The sequence below is a fragment of the Hibiscus syriacus genome, unplaced genomic scaffold (genome assembly GCF_006381635.1).
Source record: "Hibiscus syriacus cultivar Baekdansim isolate YM2019G1 unplaced genomic scaffold, ASM638163v2 tig00116951_pilon, whole genome shotgun sequence".
Taxonomy (NCBI): domain Eukaryota; kingdom Viridiplantae; phylum Streptophyta; class Magnoliopsida; order Malvales; family Malvaceae; genus Hibiscus; species Hibiscus syriacus.
The window spans coordinates 3,989,856-4,007,165 of NW_024063482.1; the positions used below are offsets into that span (position 1 = coordinate 3,989,856).

The 17,310-nt window shown below is 34.8% G+C and overlaps 1 pseudogene; it reads left to right on the top strand.

Annotated features, from left to right (window-relative positions):
* Positions 1-3,188: 3,188 nt before the first annotated feature.
* On the top strand, positions 3,189-17,052 carry LOC120189015 (annotated as a pseudogene).
* The last annotated feature ends 258 nt before the right edge of the window (positions 17,053-17,310 follow it).

Consider the following 17,310-nt stretch of genomic DNA (forward strand, 5'->3'; position numbering starts at 1 on the left):
GTATATTAGATCTTTTAATTAAAGTAAAATATTTGGATCTGAATGTTGTGAATAGAGCAAACTGAGTTAGGTAAATCACTCCGTAATGAGTCTCTGCAGTACTTAATCTAGTTCAGTCGATTAATTGGTAGAATACAGATGGTTAAACAAAATAAATTATAAAACCACTTTAAAATATGAACAATAGTTTATGGACGTATAGCGAAATTAATCCTGAAAATTATATGCGGGAACGAACAAAGTGCGTATCCACTAACATCCGGACAAGAGGAAAGACAGGTTCGGTGGGGAGTCCCAAGTTGCTTTTGGGAAAAAAAAAGCATAAAATGTAATGGGTTCTCCAGCTGTCGCATGAAAGACAGAACGCAACACATTAGACCGGGTCCTATTTTATTGTACGGATTGACAAGTTATCATCCTACCTATTTCCCATTGCCTTAAGCAAAGTATATTTTGACTCATCCTACGCACAATTCTCTCTCTTTTCTATTCTGTTTTATGACGTTTAGTTGGATAGAATCTCTTGAAATTGGGAGAATTGGAATTTAATTTTATTACATTCTCATGTTTGATTCAAGTTTTCTAAGGGAATCCTTGTTAGAGGGAATTAAAATTTGATCATATTATCCTTATCAATCTTTTGGTAACTTATCCATATATCGAATAAAAATATTTTTTTATTATTTCGGGTCGGGTCGGGTTTCTAATTTATATATTCGGGTCGGGTGAAACTTTATTTTGGTCGGGTCGGGTCGGTTTTTTTAAGTGTGACATTCGGGCCGGGTCGAGTTCAGGTTTAGGGTGAAAAATACCCGACCCAAAAATATATATAATGTTACCTTATATATTTAGGAATAATTACAATAATATCCCTCTCTATATATATTTTTTCAATTAAGTCATTGTTTTTATTGAATAAAAATATTTTTTATTATTTCGGGTGGGGTCGGATCGGATTTTTAATTCATATATTCAGGTCGGGTGTAACTTTATTTTTTTTCGGGTTGGGTCGGGTTTTTTAAGTGTGATATTCAGGTCGATTCGGGTCGGGTTTTTTTAAGTGTGATATTCAGGTCGGGTCAGGTTTTTTAAAGTGTGATATTCGGGTCGGGTTTGGGTTTAGGGTGAAAAAAACCGGACCGACCCAAAAAAAATATATAATTTTACCTTATATATATATTTAGGAATAATTACAATAATACCCATCTACATATAATTTTTTTCAATTAAATCAATGTTTTTATTGAATAAAAATAATTTTTTTATTATTTTGTGTCTTGTCAGGTCGGGTTTCTAATTCATGTATTGAATAAAAATAGTTTTTGGTATATTTTTTTGGTAACTAAGTAACATACTCCGATTGGAATGTATCAAAATATTGCTCTATCTTTTGGTAACTTATTAACATATTTTGATTGCGATTATTTTAACTTATGATGTTTATTAGCATGATTTTTATAATTTATTGAAATGAATAATCAATCAATAAAATGAAAATTTAATATTTTTTAATTTTTTTATAATATATTACTACATGTAAGTTGTAAAACAAACTAAAATAAAGCAAAAAAATAAGAAGGGCAATTCTGTCATTTTATATTACTGAAATCAAATTCATCTGACATCTCTGCGAACCAAACAGATTATGAAATTGGATTCCAATTCTTGACAGATTCCAATTCTCTCATAAACATTCCAGCAAACCAAACGCCGCCTTTGGGTTTTTGGTTGGATGCTTACAAGTTTCGACCTTTTATTTTGCTTTTGCTGAGTTTACTGATGTGTAAAATTTTTGTTAACTAAAATAATTCAATTATTTAGTTGTTGAAGCTTTACTTTTTCGGTTTGAATGAAGAATTACAACAAATGATTAAATGATGATTGATGGGTGTTTAGATCTTTTGTTTTCATAAGAAGATAAAATAAAGAGGATATATAGATAAAGAGAGTTTAAATCATTCTCTTGATTTTGGTAGGGAAATTTTACAATAATCATTAATGTTAGTATCAAATGTAGAGTTGCGATTTTGAGTCTGATAGATCAAATTAAGCTAGTTTAAGGTTATGTTTATGACTTTTCGAGAAGTGCACAACTCTTGAGTCCTTATATCCAAAGATATTCTCTCAGGTTTTTTCATCGAGAAGAATTTTTTCGGGAGTCTTTATTCTTAAAAGAATGATTCTTTAAATGACCTGGTATGTAAAGGTCGATCTTATATAAAGAGACTTAGAAGATGTACATCAGACAGTAGGTGTCTAAAGATTTTTTTTTGTTGAAATTAGGTGGCTAACATTTTTTCCGTTACACTTTTAGGTGTCTACATCGTAAAGACCGTTAAAAAGTTAATTAAATGAAATAGGTCACAACTATATATATTTTTTTTTGAAAATTTTATTTTTTATAACTAAAAACAATATTATTTTCAAAAACACCTCATATGTATTCTTATTTGTTTTTATAAAATACCCCCCAAATCATAAAACCTCCCTCCTAAGTCTCTAACCCAAAGTCTATTATCACCGTTGACCGTCACCACCGTTAGCAAACACCCTACTCATCATCTCGCGAGTTACCATCAAAAGTAGTGCAGGAACTGCTATTAGTGCCCCCAAGTCTCTAACCCAAAGTTTATTATCATCGGTGACTTCTACCACCGTTAGCAAACACCCACCCATCATCTTACGAGTTATCATCAAAAGTAATGCGGGAGCTGTTATCAGTGGAGGAGAAGCAGTGCAAAACCCTCTCGAATGGAGCTCGCCCGCCCTTTTGCTCCATCGTCCCTCTCCAATGACACCACTTATGTAACCGTCAAGACCTCTGTGTCTTTCACCTCTCACCAATGCGAAGCCCTCTCATCGGACTAATCGTGTCACCAGTGCAAAGCCCCTCTCCTCTAACCAGTACAGTCGTCGACGACATCATGCCTTTCACCTCTCATTAATGTGAATTCCCCTCGACAGATTAATTATATCACCAATGCAAAACTTCTTACCTCTCATTAGTGCAATTGGCGAAGGTGAAAATACGATAAAGATTTATTTTTTTATAATTTCAAAGAAATTAGAATTTTTAAATAAAAAGTAATACTTTTAAGCTTTTGATTAATTAAAAAAACTTTTAAAAAATATAAATGTTATACATGTTAATTAATGATTTTTTAACTATTAAAAATGTAATAGTCACCTTTTTGATTAATTTGTCCTTCAATTAGATCAAAGCTTTTGGTTAAAATTATCTTCACCAGTCTCTTGTGCTTGTATTCGTCACTAGTTTCAAGCAACAATTGCGGAGCACTTGGCCTCTATCTTTGGTACCGAGAAAGACCGCGTGAATTGCATCTTATATTTTAAGATTGAAACATGTTAGCACGGTGACAGGTGCTCACGGCTACACAACAGGCCGACGATCTCCCCGACGCTCCTTCTTTCTAACATGTACCAGCGGCCGGATATATTCAACCCCGGTATTGATGCCCAGGGCCAGCCATCGACCCCCGCAAGATCCAGGAACACTTCGAGGACTTTTATGAGGATATATTTGAGGAGCTCAACAAGTTCGGTGAGATCGAAAGCCTCAACACATGCGACAACCTCGTCGACCACATGATCAAAAATGTGTATGTTCAGTTCAGGGAGGAAGATCAGGCAACGACTTTCCTCCAGGAAAGGAAGGTTCTACTATGGTCGTCCTATCATTGCTGATTTTCCCCGATCACCGATTTCCATGAAGCAACTTGTTGACAGTACGAGGATATTGAGAGAATGAATGATGCAGTTCGTGAGAAATGAGCGTGCGTGTGTGTAGTACCAAGCATGGCTCACGTTTAGTTCATGTATAGCTGGGTGTAGAGAAGTTCTAGAAGAAGGAGTTCTAGAAGACTATGATGTTATGAATTTGTTATAGCTTGTTAATTAGTTACATGAGGTTGTTGTATTGTTGTATAAAACCATAATACTGCATACTGTAAAGGAGAATCAATTCATTCAATCAAGAAAGTATTCACTCGTGTTCTTTTTTTGCATTTATGCAATATCCCAACATGGTATCATTCGCTTTCGGTCCTGGAGCTCTCTACTGAGCTGCGATGGCTCTCTTTGGTGATTTCTCCTCCTCGTCAGCCTGTATGTTTACCAATAAGCGGGTAAATGTGGTGCTCGATGAGATGAACTTCCTCCTATAGAAGCAGTAGGTTCTAAGTATAGTTCACAGCCACCGCCTTGAAAGGTAGTTGAATGGCTCGTTAACACCTCCTCCGCAAACGATTGTTGATGCAAACGGCGAGACTGTTGCTAATGAAGCCTATGAAGACTTTATAGCCCAAGTCAGTGCCCTTGCGTCTTAGCTCTTATCTACAATTAGTGCTCTGTTGTTGCCATAATTTGTTGGTGCCGAGTCAGCCTCTACAGTGTAGAACACGGTTCTACAATTTTTTTCTAATCGCTCCACCACCATAGTCATGAACCTCCACTACAAGCTTCAGTCCATGAAGAAATGTGAGGATTCTATGCGAGTTTACCTTACTCGAGTTAAAGAAATTTATGATTCGCTTGCATCTTGTGGAAGTCCGGTGTCTCAAGTTGAACACGTCGTGAGCATTCTTAAAGGTCTGTCGCGAGAATATCAACCATTTATGGCAGTAATTACCACTACACGAGAAACTCTATCTTTGGATCAGGTTTGCTCGATGCTTGTTGATGCGGAAACGTAGATTGCTAGTTTTGATGCTCAACCTAAGGATCTTCCGATGAGTGCTCATATTGCTCAAGGAAGAGTAGCGGTTGGCTCGTCTGAGGCGCCTCGTGGTGGTCGGTCCGGTGGGCGTGGTCGAGGTCGTACACAACTTCAATGTCAGTTATGCAGTAGAAAAGGTCATTCTATTGATCGGTGCTGGTATTGCTTCGATCGAGACTTCCTTGGGGTCAATGCGGGTTCTGGTTCATCACGAGCCAAAGATGATTTCAATACTGCTAATTATGCAACACTCGACTTGTCAGGATGCTCGTGTTGCAATGCTAAGTAGATGTTCTCTTCGAGTCAGTCCCAAGTAAATGTGGCAGTAGGTGAACATTGGGTCGTTGATTCGGGGGTAACTCACCATGTCATCCTAGACACATCCAAGTTGATGCATTCCTATGAATTTCTTGGCCCATGTAATCTCCTAATAGGTAATGGCGTGTCACTAGGGGTAAATTCAATTGGTAATATTATTTTGAATGCTTCATCTCAAGCTTTAATGTTAAGCGATTTGTTACATATGCCCAAAATAACGAAACATCTGCTCTCAGTTTCGAAGCTTGCTAGGGATAACAATATTTTCATTGAATTTCATGCTGATGAGTGCTTTGTTCGAGATAAAACAACTGGTGCAGTGATTATTTGAGGGTAGCAACATGAAGGGTTGTACACCTTTGCTATGAAACCTAAAGTCTTCTTGTGTAATAAGTCTAATGCTTTTGGTCATAGTATATTTGACCTTTGGCATAGGCGATTAGGACACGCTACATTTCAAACATTGCAAGATGTATGTCATTCCATCAATGTTAATATTTCAAAGAATTTAAATACCACTTGTGTTGCTTGTTGCATGGGAAAGAGTCACAAGTTGCCTTTTAATTCTTCTGCTACTATGTACAATATTCCATTTGAACTTGTTTTTACCAATCTTTGGGGTGCTGCCACTGTTTCATCATGTGCTATCGCTACTATGTTTCATTTGTGGATGCATGTACACGACATATATGGGTGTACATGCTAAAGAACAAAGCTCAGGCACTTGATGCATTTCGACTGTTTTAAACTATGGTCACCACTCAGTTTTCTTTGCCTATCAAGTCAGTTCAAAGTGCTTAGGGAGGCGAGTACAGACGGTTGTCATGTGAGCTAACTCGTGTCGGTATTTTACATCGAGTCACATGCCCTCACACCTCTGAGCAAAACGGCGTGGTTGAACGCAAAATCGTCACCTGGTAGAATTGGCACTCGTGTTGCTAGCTCAGGTTCCTCTCCCGTTTCGATTCTGGTCTTATGTTGTGGCTACTGCAGCGTATCTAATTAATCGCCTGCCTACCAAAGTGTTAGGTAATATTTTACCTTTTGAAAAGTTGTTTGGCTCTAAACCAGATTACACCAAGCTACGTGTGTTTGGGTGCCGTTGTTTCTCGCACTTGAGACCCTTTCAACAATATAAATTAGTGTTTAGGTCAGCTCCTTGTTTTTTCTTGGGATACAGTTCGCAACATCGTGGCTTTCAAAGCCTCGCTCAGGATGGTCGCGTCTATATCTCGAGGCATGTTAAATTTGACGAACATGTGTTTCCCTTTGCAGATATGAAACAGCCTGAGTTTGTGCCTCATACTAGTGCATGGAGGTCTGCTCCCTTGCAGGTTATTCCTCATCGTGCGAGGATACGAGCAACGGCTGGTCTCTTCATACGCTCTAATGAGTCTTCACATGCACATGTTGATGGTGCTGACTCCAGCATTCCGAGTGGTGGTGAACCTACTCCTCAAAATACCACTAATTCAGATATGGATAATGATGAGGCTGAGCCGAGTGGTCCTGAGTCCAAACATTTATCCACTGCAATACCTGAAGGTGTAGCAGATGATGACATGCAACCATCTGCTGAACAGAAGGCAATTTCTGTTAATCAACACCCTATGTTGACGGAAGTAAATGTGGAGTCTTTAAACCCAAGGTATTTACTAGTTCGTTAAGTGAGGTGCTGACAGCTTCGATTAATGAAGCTCTACAATCCAAGGTGTGGAAAGAAGCAGTACATACTGAGCTTACTGCTCTTCAAAGTAATGGCACGTGGACGCTTGTTCGGTTACCTAAAGGACGATCTGCTATTGGCTGCAAGTGGTTATTTAAGGTTAAACACAACTCTGATGGAACGGTTCAACGATACAACGCTAGGTTGGCTGCTAAGGGGTACTCTCAAGTGCCTGGGTAAGACTTCAAATAGACCTTTAGCCCAGTGGTGCAGTTTGCTACGTTGAACATTATACTTGCCCTTACTGTCTCTGAAGGGTGGTCACTGAGGTAAACTGATGTCAATAATGCATTTCTTCATGGTGAGCTGAGTGAAGACGTATTCATGCACCAACCGCTTGGCTTTGAACAATACACAACTGATGGTGTAAAGTTGGTGTGTAAGCTGCAGAAGTCCCTCTATGATTTGCACCAAGCACCTCAAATTTGGCATGCACAGCTAAAAAGCAGTCTTGTGCATCTTGGATTTAAGGAGTACAAAGCTGATACTTCTCTTTTTGTTATGGCAGCAGGTGGAGTATCAACATATATTTTAGTATATGTTGATGACATAATTGTAACACCCCCAACCCGTATCCGACCCGGATCCGAGTCCGAAGTGTCACATTGACTTTTCAAAAACCTTTACTTGTATAAAATAGTGAGTAATTTAAAATTTATTATTACATATAACTTATTCAAAACCTTTATCGAACTATTCAGAGCTTATACAATATATTATCTTGAATACATGCCAACTAGAAATTTATGTATTAAAATACATATTATTCACCTTTCTTCTGATCTGACCTTTGGTAAGAAGAATTGACCTGTCTTGCTCCACATTGCTCTTTACTCCTCTCACTTTGGTAACCTACGTGTGAAACAATCACACGCCAAGTCGATGACTTAGTGAGGCAATAAACATAAAATATAAACTATAGCTTGTAATAATGTATGAACCATTAATACTATCACTCATACCCTTATTCATGTAACAAATCCCTGTAACACATATACAATATATATATCATTACATATAAAAACATATACACACATATATTCCTCACTCATCATTTCTATCATTAGCTTTATTTCACTATCCATATTATTATCATTTATATGTGTTGATCATATCTTCTTGAACTTAACCTTGTTAACCAACATATGCTTCGTGTAACCAAACAATACACATATCATCATATGACTCGTGCAATACACATATCAACATATATCACAAAAGCATATTTTTCACATGTAATATATTTATTGTTATATCTTTGTCTAGCCCATGTACATTTTTAGAACTATAAATATGTGAGTTTATAGAGGTTGTGCACTAATGTTGTCACCACAGCTCGTATAAATGCACCGAAGTGCCACGTAGAATTGCACCGTAGTGCCGCGTAGAAATGCACCGAAGTGCCATATAAGGTTATCCCTAAGGACCACATATCATTCCTTAAGAATCATATACATATGCCAAGGATCAAGTATGTGTCTCAAAAGACCTCACACATGTTCCAAAGAATACATATATGTCCCGAAGGACCGCGTAAACCCTCGACTCTTGGCATGCCAACTATACCTCTAGCTCTCATGACACATAACATGGGCATTAATCTTTATGTTATCATGCATTCACATATACACATAGTCTTTTATTACATTTTTATAAGATTACACGTAGTCAAGTAGTTCATTTCCATATAAATCATACATACACGTAGATCACTTGCACGTAGAACATCTTTATATAATCATATGATTCACTTTCACTTATCACATATACGTTTTCTTTCATATATCTCATGGCTCTTTATTTCATTCTCATATGATCACATAATCATGTAGTTCCTTTCTCATATCACTTTGCATGGTTTTACATAAACATATATCATACCTTATTCATATATATATATATATCTGCAAATACCTGTAAGCCCATATTTTCTTATCTTATAACTTACGTTACATATGCATGTAATCTTATGACTTATTGTTAAATAACTCAAATAACATTGAATTATTACATACTTTGTTCCATAACCATATATTTACATACCTTATACTTACCTAGTTTACTCTATTTCACACATAGTCACATCATCACATAATTTACTTACACATAGATCATTTCCATACCTAAATCATATAACACCCAATTGTTCCTCATAAAGTTATATTTTATATTCATATAATATCATATTATCCTATAAGTAAATACTTATCTTATGGTTTGATATCATCATTTATACTCAATTCCCTTCACTAATATATTATTCTCATATTACTCTATAGTCTAACCTTATTTAACTCATCACTTTTCTCATGTAGTCATATAAATCTATTATATTGATTCTTATAATTGATCACGTATACTATTAATATATATGATCACCTATCATATAACCTATTTCACATTCCCATGTAATCATATAGACCATTCATATTAATTCCTATACTTATCACAATACATGTATTCACACAAATCATTTAACACATATTATAATATATATCACATATACCTAAATCAAACATATGCCTATGATCATAAATTAATGCATTCTAATATAGGAAATAGACTCGTCGCAAGTCTTATTTCTATTAAACATCATAAACTAACTTGTATGCACTCACCTGAGCCTCACTAAGTTCCAATCCACTTTTATGCTTCATCTTTTTTCGATCGAATCTTGTCTTGATAATCGTTCCGGGACTTGTTCGTGCTCGATATCTATATGATCATACATTGATACATATCAGTATCCAATTGATATACTCTAATCTATCATTTCGTATACCAAAAGAAATGTATAATTCTATTTCCCTTGAAGTGCATCGATGCATTCCTTATGCATCGATGTATAAATTACATTCGATGTTTCCATTTTTAAGGGTGCATCGATGCACTTCGTGTGCATCGATACACACTGAACAATTTCTGGAAATTTACCCTTGATGCATCGGTGCACCTTGAATGTGCATCGATGCACATAGCCCAGAAATCCAATTTATGCCCGAAAATCCCCTCTTTTCAACTTAATTACTTCATATATCATTCCATTTCGTATTCTTAACTTACTTACTCCTATTCAAACTCATTTATATTCATTTATCTCGTCTTGAACCTTAATATCCTCTCCTCTTTATAAATTCAAGAATTATACCGGATTTCCAACATGTTTCAAAACTCATTTTATCACTCCATATCTCTTAATTTAACCCTTGACAAGTCAAATTTATCTTCCAATTTGAGTAAAGAACTCTATTTCAAGATTTCACCCAAGAACCCTAAATCTTTAATCCCTCCTAACTCCATCATACTTTGATTTTAAGATAACTTAAGCTTTCCTTAAGCTTAGTTATCATCTAATAATCAAAACCCAACCTTAAAATCAACAATTAATCCATAAACAAAGAAACTCACCTTTGAGCTTGGAGATACGGGATGAGGAAGAAGAAGAAAGAAAACTCTGGATAATTCTCCTTTTCCACGTGGTTCCTTATCTTATAAAATAAATATAAAAAATCTTACTTGTCAATTGACCATTTTACCCTTTAATTCATTCAATAATTACTAAATAACCTTCATCATATTTCCAATAAATCATTGAACTATTCAGTTATCCTACTTTAATCACCAATTTCTAAAACTTTACAATTTGGTCACTAACCTGGTATTGAGGATATTACAAATCTCCCATCCTTTAAAGAAAATTTGTCCTCGAATTTTCACTGAACAAATCAATAAGAACACATATTCTATTGTTCTCATATTACCTCATTTCTTAATCTTTTCTTCCTTTATTTCTTCAACTACTTTTTTTCCTTTATACATTTATCTATTGTCACTGATCATATAAACAGTAACTAGTAACTTTAATCCCTTTCTGTCTTTTCTCTCCTTCCATTATGCATTTTCCTTTGACCATTTCTGTGACTTCATATAATATCACTAATTATGTAGACAGTAACATCCATTTTCATCACTTCACCTCATAAATCCCTCTTTAATTGTCTTATAACAATAACCAACTCGTTTTCCAACATCATTTGACCGAGAACACAACATTAGATCTTCTTTAAATATGATTCAACATACACTTTAAAGAATCTTTTTACATCACCTTGCACACTTTTCTTACTTTATATCAAAATTATCATCTACACTTCCATATAACCCTTATCGTATATGATCCTTTAACTAAATTCTTTTTCATTTCTTTACTTCAGTAATCATTTATTTATTCCTTATACCCCAAATCATATCTTTCCCTTCATGTTCACATACTATTGTCTTATCACTTATACTCATCTCTATGTATCAATCTTTATGGCATCCTCATAACTTTGATAACCCATTTACTTATACAAAACTTCATTCTTTATCATTTCTTATACTTGTATTTTCTTTCCTTAAGGTTCCATGCAAATACTTATCTTCTTTTCTACATCATAGCTATCTGATCAGAATACACAATTACATTTATTTCACATCATAATTGATTAACTAAACTTTACATTTTCTTCCAATCTTATAACTTTTACTCTGACAATTAATCAATAACATTTGTCCAATCAAGGGCACAACCCTAGTCAACCAATCACATACATCCTTTCCAATCGAAAATATCTCAAAATTCATTTACTTAACTTGTGAATTTCACCGCCATTCTCATACATCCTGAAATTTTCGTTATTCAAACTCAACATCATAGCTTCCTTTGTCTTATAAACTGATCATTGATATATACATTCTCAAACTCTTCTTATCAATCCTCAGCTTTACTCAAATATACAAATCCTTACTTCCTTTTCCTTTACTATACCACATTACTATGATCCAAATATGCAATTGTATCCAGATCCATTTCATATTTGGTTATCATATCCTGACAATATCTTATAATCTTATAATTCCAGTACATTTTTATCATATACTCTGGTTAGCCAACGCTAACTCTTTCTATCTTAACTGCAAACCCTTATCATAAATATACTATTGTTTATGCTCAATACTATCACTTCGTTTCAAACTCATAAGCTCTGACTTTGTACATTTTATACGCTTGTCACTGATACACTTATCCTTGAGTTCTTCTATAAGTACTCACCACGTTATTCGATCTTTTTAACGTTCTTATGGTGACACGTATTCACCATATTTTGTCTTATCCACATACTAACAAAACTAATCCCTATCACTTTTCTGATTCAAAACAATAAAGATCTTCTTTCACTATTCTAATATGATTTCAACTTTCTGAAATCAACCTTTAATCTTATAAGACACTTCCTGAGGTTTATGCTCTTCATCTTGCTTGGCCAGGGCAAGTGAATTGCTATCACCATTAGATTTGTCAGCTATCGATTCACTTCGACAATTTCTATAATCAATTTTCTAATATATAAACAAATTTTGTTCTATTGGCAAGACAATATACTCCTTACCCTATCAGATTAGAAATTTTCACTCTGTGTTGGCATGCACACATTTTATGACACTTTGGACTTTAGCTTATGCCGAGAATCGGCTAAACCGTAGCTGTGATACCATTAAATATAACACCCCCAACCCTTATCCTACCCGGATCCGAGTCCGAAGTGTCACATTGACTTTTTCAAAAACCTTTACTTGTATAAAATAGTGAGTAATTTAAAATTTATTATTACATATAACTTATTCAAAACCTTTATCGAACTATTCAGAGCTTATACAATATCTAATCTTGAATACATGCCAGCTAGAAATTTATGTATTAAAATACATATTATTCACCTTTCTTCTGATCTGATCTTTGGTAAGAAGAACTGACCTGTCTTGCTCCATATTGCTCTATACTCCTCTTACTTTGGTAACCTACGTGTGAAACAATCACACGCTAAGTCGATGACTTAGTGAGGCAATAAACATAAAATATAAACTATAGCTTGTAATCATGTATGAACCATTACTACTATCACTCATACCCTTATTCATGTAACAAATCCCTGTAACACATATGCAATATACATATCATTACATATAAAAACATATACACACATATATTCCTCACTCATCATTTCTATCATTAGCTTTATTTCACTATCCATATTATTATCATTTATATGTGTTGATCATATCCTCTTGAACTTAACCTTGTTAACCAACATATGTTTTGTGTAACCAAACAATACACATATCATCATATGACTCGTGCAATACACATATCAACATATATCACAAAAGCATATTTTTCACATGTAATATATTTATTGTTATATCTTTTTCTAGCCCATGTACATTTCTGAGAAATATAGATATGTGAGTTTATAGAGGTTGTACACTAATGTTGTCACCACAGCTCGTATAAATGCACCGAAGTGCCACGTAGAATTGCAACGTAGTGCCGCGTAGAAATGCACCGAAGTGCCATTTAAGGTTATCCCTAAGGACCACATATCATTCCTTAAGAATCATATACATATGCCAAGGATCAAGTATGTGTCTCAAAAGACCTCACACATGTTCCAAAGAATACATATATGTCCCGAATGACCGCGTAGACCCTCGACTCTTGGCATGCCAACTATACCTCTAGCTCTCATGACACATAACATGGCATTAATCTTTATGTTATCACGCATTTGCATATACACATAGTCTTTTATTATATTTTTATAAGATCACACGTAGTCAAGTAGTTCATTTCCATATAAATCACACATACACGTAAATCACTTGCATGTAGAACATCTTTATATAATCATATGATTCACTTTCACTTATCACATATACTTTTTCTTTCATATATCTCATGGCTCTTTATTTCATTCTCATATGATCACATAATCATGTAGTTCCTTTCTCATATCACTTTGCATGGTTTTACATAAACATATATCATACCTTATTCATATATATATATATATATATATCCGCAAATACCTGTAAGCCCATATTTTCTTATCTTATAACTTATGTTACATATGCATATAATCTTATGACTTATTGTTAAATAACTCAAATAACATTGTATTATTACATACTTTGTTCCATAACTATATATTTACATACCTTATACTTACCTAGTTTACTCTATTTCACACATAGTCACATCATCACGTAATTTACTTACACATAGATCATTTCCATACCTAAATCATATAACACCCAATTCTTCCTCATAAAGTTATATTTTATATTCATATAATATCATATTATCCTATAAGTAAATACTTATCTTATGGTTTGGTATCATCATTTATACTCAATTCCATTCACTAATATATTATTCTCATATTACTCTATAGTCTAATCTTATTTAACTCATCACCTTTCTCATGTAGTCATATAAATATATTATATTGATTCTTATAATTGATCACGTATACTATTAACATGTATGGTCACCTATTATATAACCTATTTCACATTCCCATGTAATCATATAGACCATTCATATTAATTCCTATACTTATCACAATACATGTATTCACACAAATCATTTAACACATATTATAATATATATCACATATACCTAAATCAAACATATGCCTATGATCATAAATTAATGCATTCTAATATAGGAAATAGACTCGTTGCAAGTCTTATTTCCATTAAACATCATAAACTAACTTGTATGCACTCACCTGAGCCTCACTAAGTTCCAATCCACTTTTATGCTTCATCTTTTTTCGATCGAATCTTGACTTGATAATCGTTTCGGGACTTGTTCGTTCTCGATATCTATATGATCATACATTGATACATATCAGTATCCAATTGATATACTCCAATCTATCATTTCGTAGACCAAAAGAAAAGTATAATTCTATTTCCCTTGAAGTTCATCGATGCTTTCCTTATGCATCGATGCATAAATTGCATTCGATGTTTCCATTTTTAAGGGTGCATCGATGCACTTCCTGTGCATCGATACACACTGAACAATTTATGGAAATCTACCCTTGATGCATCGATGCACATTCAGAAATCCAATTTATGCCCTAAAATCCCCTCTTTTCAACTTAATTACTTCATATATCATTCCATTTCGTATTCTTAACTTACTTACTCCTATTCAAACTCATTTATATTCATTTATCTCGTCTTGAACCTTAATATTCTCTCCTCTTTATAACTTCAAGAATTATACCAGATTTTCAACATGTTTCAAAACTCATTTTATCACTTCATATCTCTTAATTTAACCCTTGACAAGTCAAATTTATCTTCCAATTTGAGTAATGAACTCTATTTCAAGATTTCACTCAAGAACCCCAAATCTTTAATCCCTCCTAACTCCATCATACTTTGATTTTAAGATAACTTAAGCTTTCCTTAACCTTAGTTATCATCTAATAATCAAAACCCAACCTTAAAATCAACAATTAATCCATAAACAAAGAAACTCACCTTTGAGCTTGGAGATACGGGAGGAGGAAGAAGAAGAAAGAAAATTCTGGATAATTCTCCTTTTCCACGTGGTTCCTTATCTTATAAAATAAATATAAAAAAATCTTACTTGTCAATTGACCATTTTACCCTTTAATTCATTCCATAATTACTAAATAACCTTCATCATATTTTCAATAAATCATTGAACTATTCAGTTATCCTACTTTAATCACCAATTTCTAAAACTTTACAATTTGGTCACTAACCCGATATTGAGGATATTACAATAATAATAACCGAGCAATCATTGAATAAAATTGAGAAAGTGGTCAGGTTGTTAAAAGATCATTTTTCGTTGAAGGATTTAGGGGAACTACACTATTTTCTGGGCATTGAAGTCAGAAGATGTGAACAGTTATTGATGCTTAGTCAAAAGCAATATATTTTAGAATTACTTGAGAAAGAAAAAATGACTAAGGCCTCGTGTACCTCTACTCCTATGGTTGCATCCTCGCAATTGAAGAATGATGAAGGGTAATTATTGGCTGATACACGAGAATTTCAGAGTCTAGTAGGAGGGCTGCTCTATGTGTGTCACACAAGACCCGACATTGCCTTTAGTGTGAACAAAGTCGCCCAATATATGCATGCACCAAGAGAGCAACATATGCTTGCTGCTAAACACATCCTACGTTATTTAGGTGGGATATTGGATTATGGTTTGGGATTTGTTCCAGTCAAGTTGCATATATCAGCTTTCTCGGATGCCGATTGAGGAAGATGTGCAGATGATAGACGGTCGATGTCTGGCTACTGTGTTTTTGTTGGAGGAAGTTTGGTGATTTGGAGTACGAAAAAGAAGAAGGTGGTGTCTCGATCAACCATGGAAGTTGAATACAGGAGCCTTGCTGACACAACAGTTGAAGTAGCGTGGGTTGATGCTTTGCTCACTGATTTGAAGGTATCACAATGCAATCAACCAACAATATGGTGTGATAATACCAGCGTGATTGCGTTAAGTGCTAATCCAGTGTACCACTTGCAGTCCAAGCATGTCGACTTAGATGTACACTTTGTTAGGGAAAATATAGCTGCAAATCAACCATGTGTAAACTATGTTCCAACAACTCATCAAGTTGCTGATGGCTTGACTAAACCCTTAGCAAAAGTTGCATTTGCCAGCTTTCGTGACAAGTTGAATGTGTGTTTGTTTGCTGAAGAGGGGAAGAAGCAGGGAGAATGTTGAGAGAATGAATGATGCAGTTCGTGAGAAAGGAGTGTGCGTGTGTGTAGTGCCAAGCATGGCTCACGTTTAGTTCATGTATATCTGGGTGTAGAGAAGTTCTAGAAAGAGCAGTTCTAGAAGACTAGGTTGCTATGAATTTATTACAGTTTGTTAATTAGTTACAGGAGGTTGCTGTATTGTTGTATAAAACCATAGTACTACATACTATAAAGGAGAATCAATTCATTCAATCAAGAAAGTATTCACTCGTGTTCTTCTTTTGCATTTATGCAATATCCCAACAGAGGAGAATAATGTAACCGTAGGGGTTACTGTAATTTTATGCATGTCAAGGTAATTGGGAGGGAGCTGAGAAAGAAATTGTTCAGAAGACACCGATGGTATAGACTATAGAACTAGTCGTAGCAAGAGCAGGAGTGTCAGACCTCGCCACCAGGGCGAGAGAGATTATAGGTCTCAGTCCCATGACCGAGAGCGTGACCCGGCCGCGATGATTTTCGTGATAGGAATGGACAAAGATTGGATAGGCATGACCATGACCAACGCAGCAGACAAAAGCATGGGAATCCTGAGCCAAGCAGAAGCCCTCCACCCGCTAGGGAAGGAAGTGAGAAGCGAAGAGCAAGGATTGAACAATGAAACCGAGAGATGGAAGAGAAAGCCTAAGAAAAGATTGTTATGTTTCTATATTTATATTTCTTCCTTTTTGGTAATTGTATCTAATTGTGGATTCCAGTTCATGGTTTTTTTAATGTTTCTTCAATTTGGGTTGAACTTAAGTATTCCCTTAGACAGATGATCGGAACAATCTTTAGCTGTAACAATGGTAATTTTTCTTCCTAGTGTCTGCTTTAAAGGAAGTTCTTGTGCTATTGAATAGTTAAGAGTTTCAAATTTCAAGCTACTTTCTTAGATTTACCTACC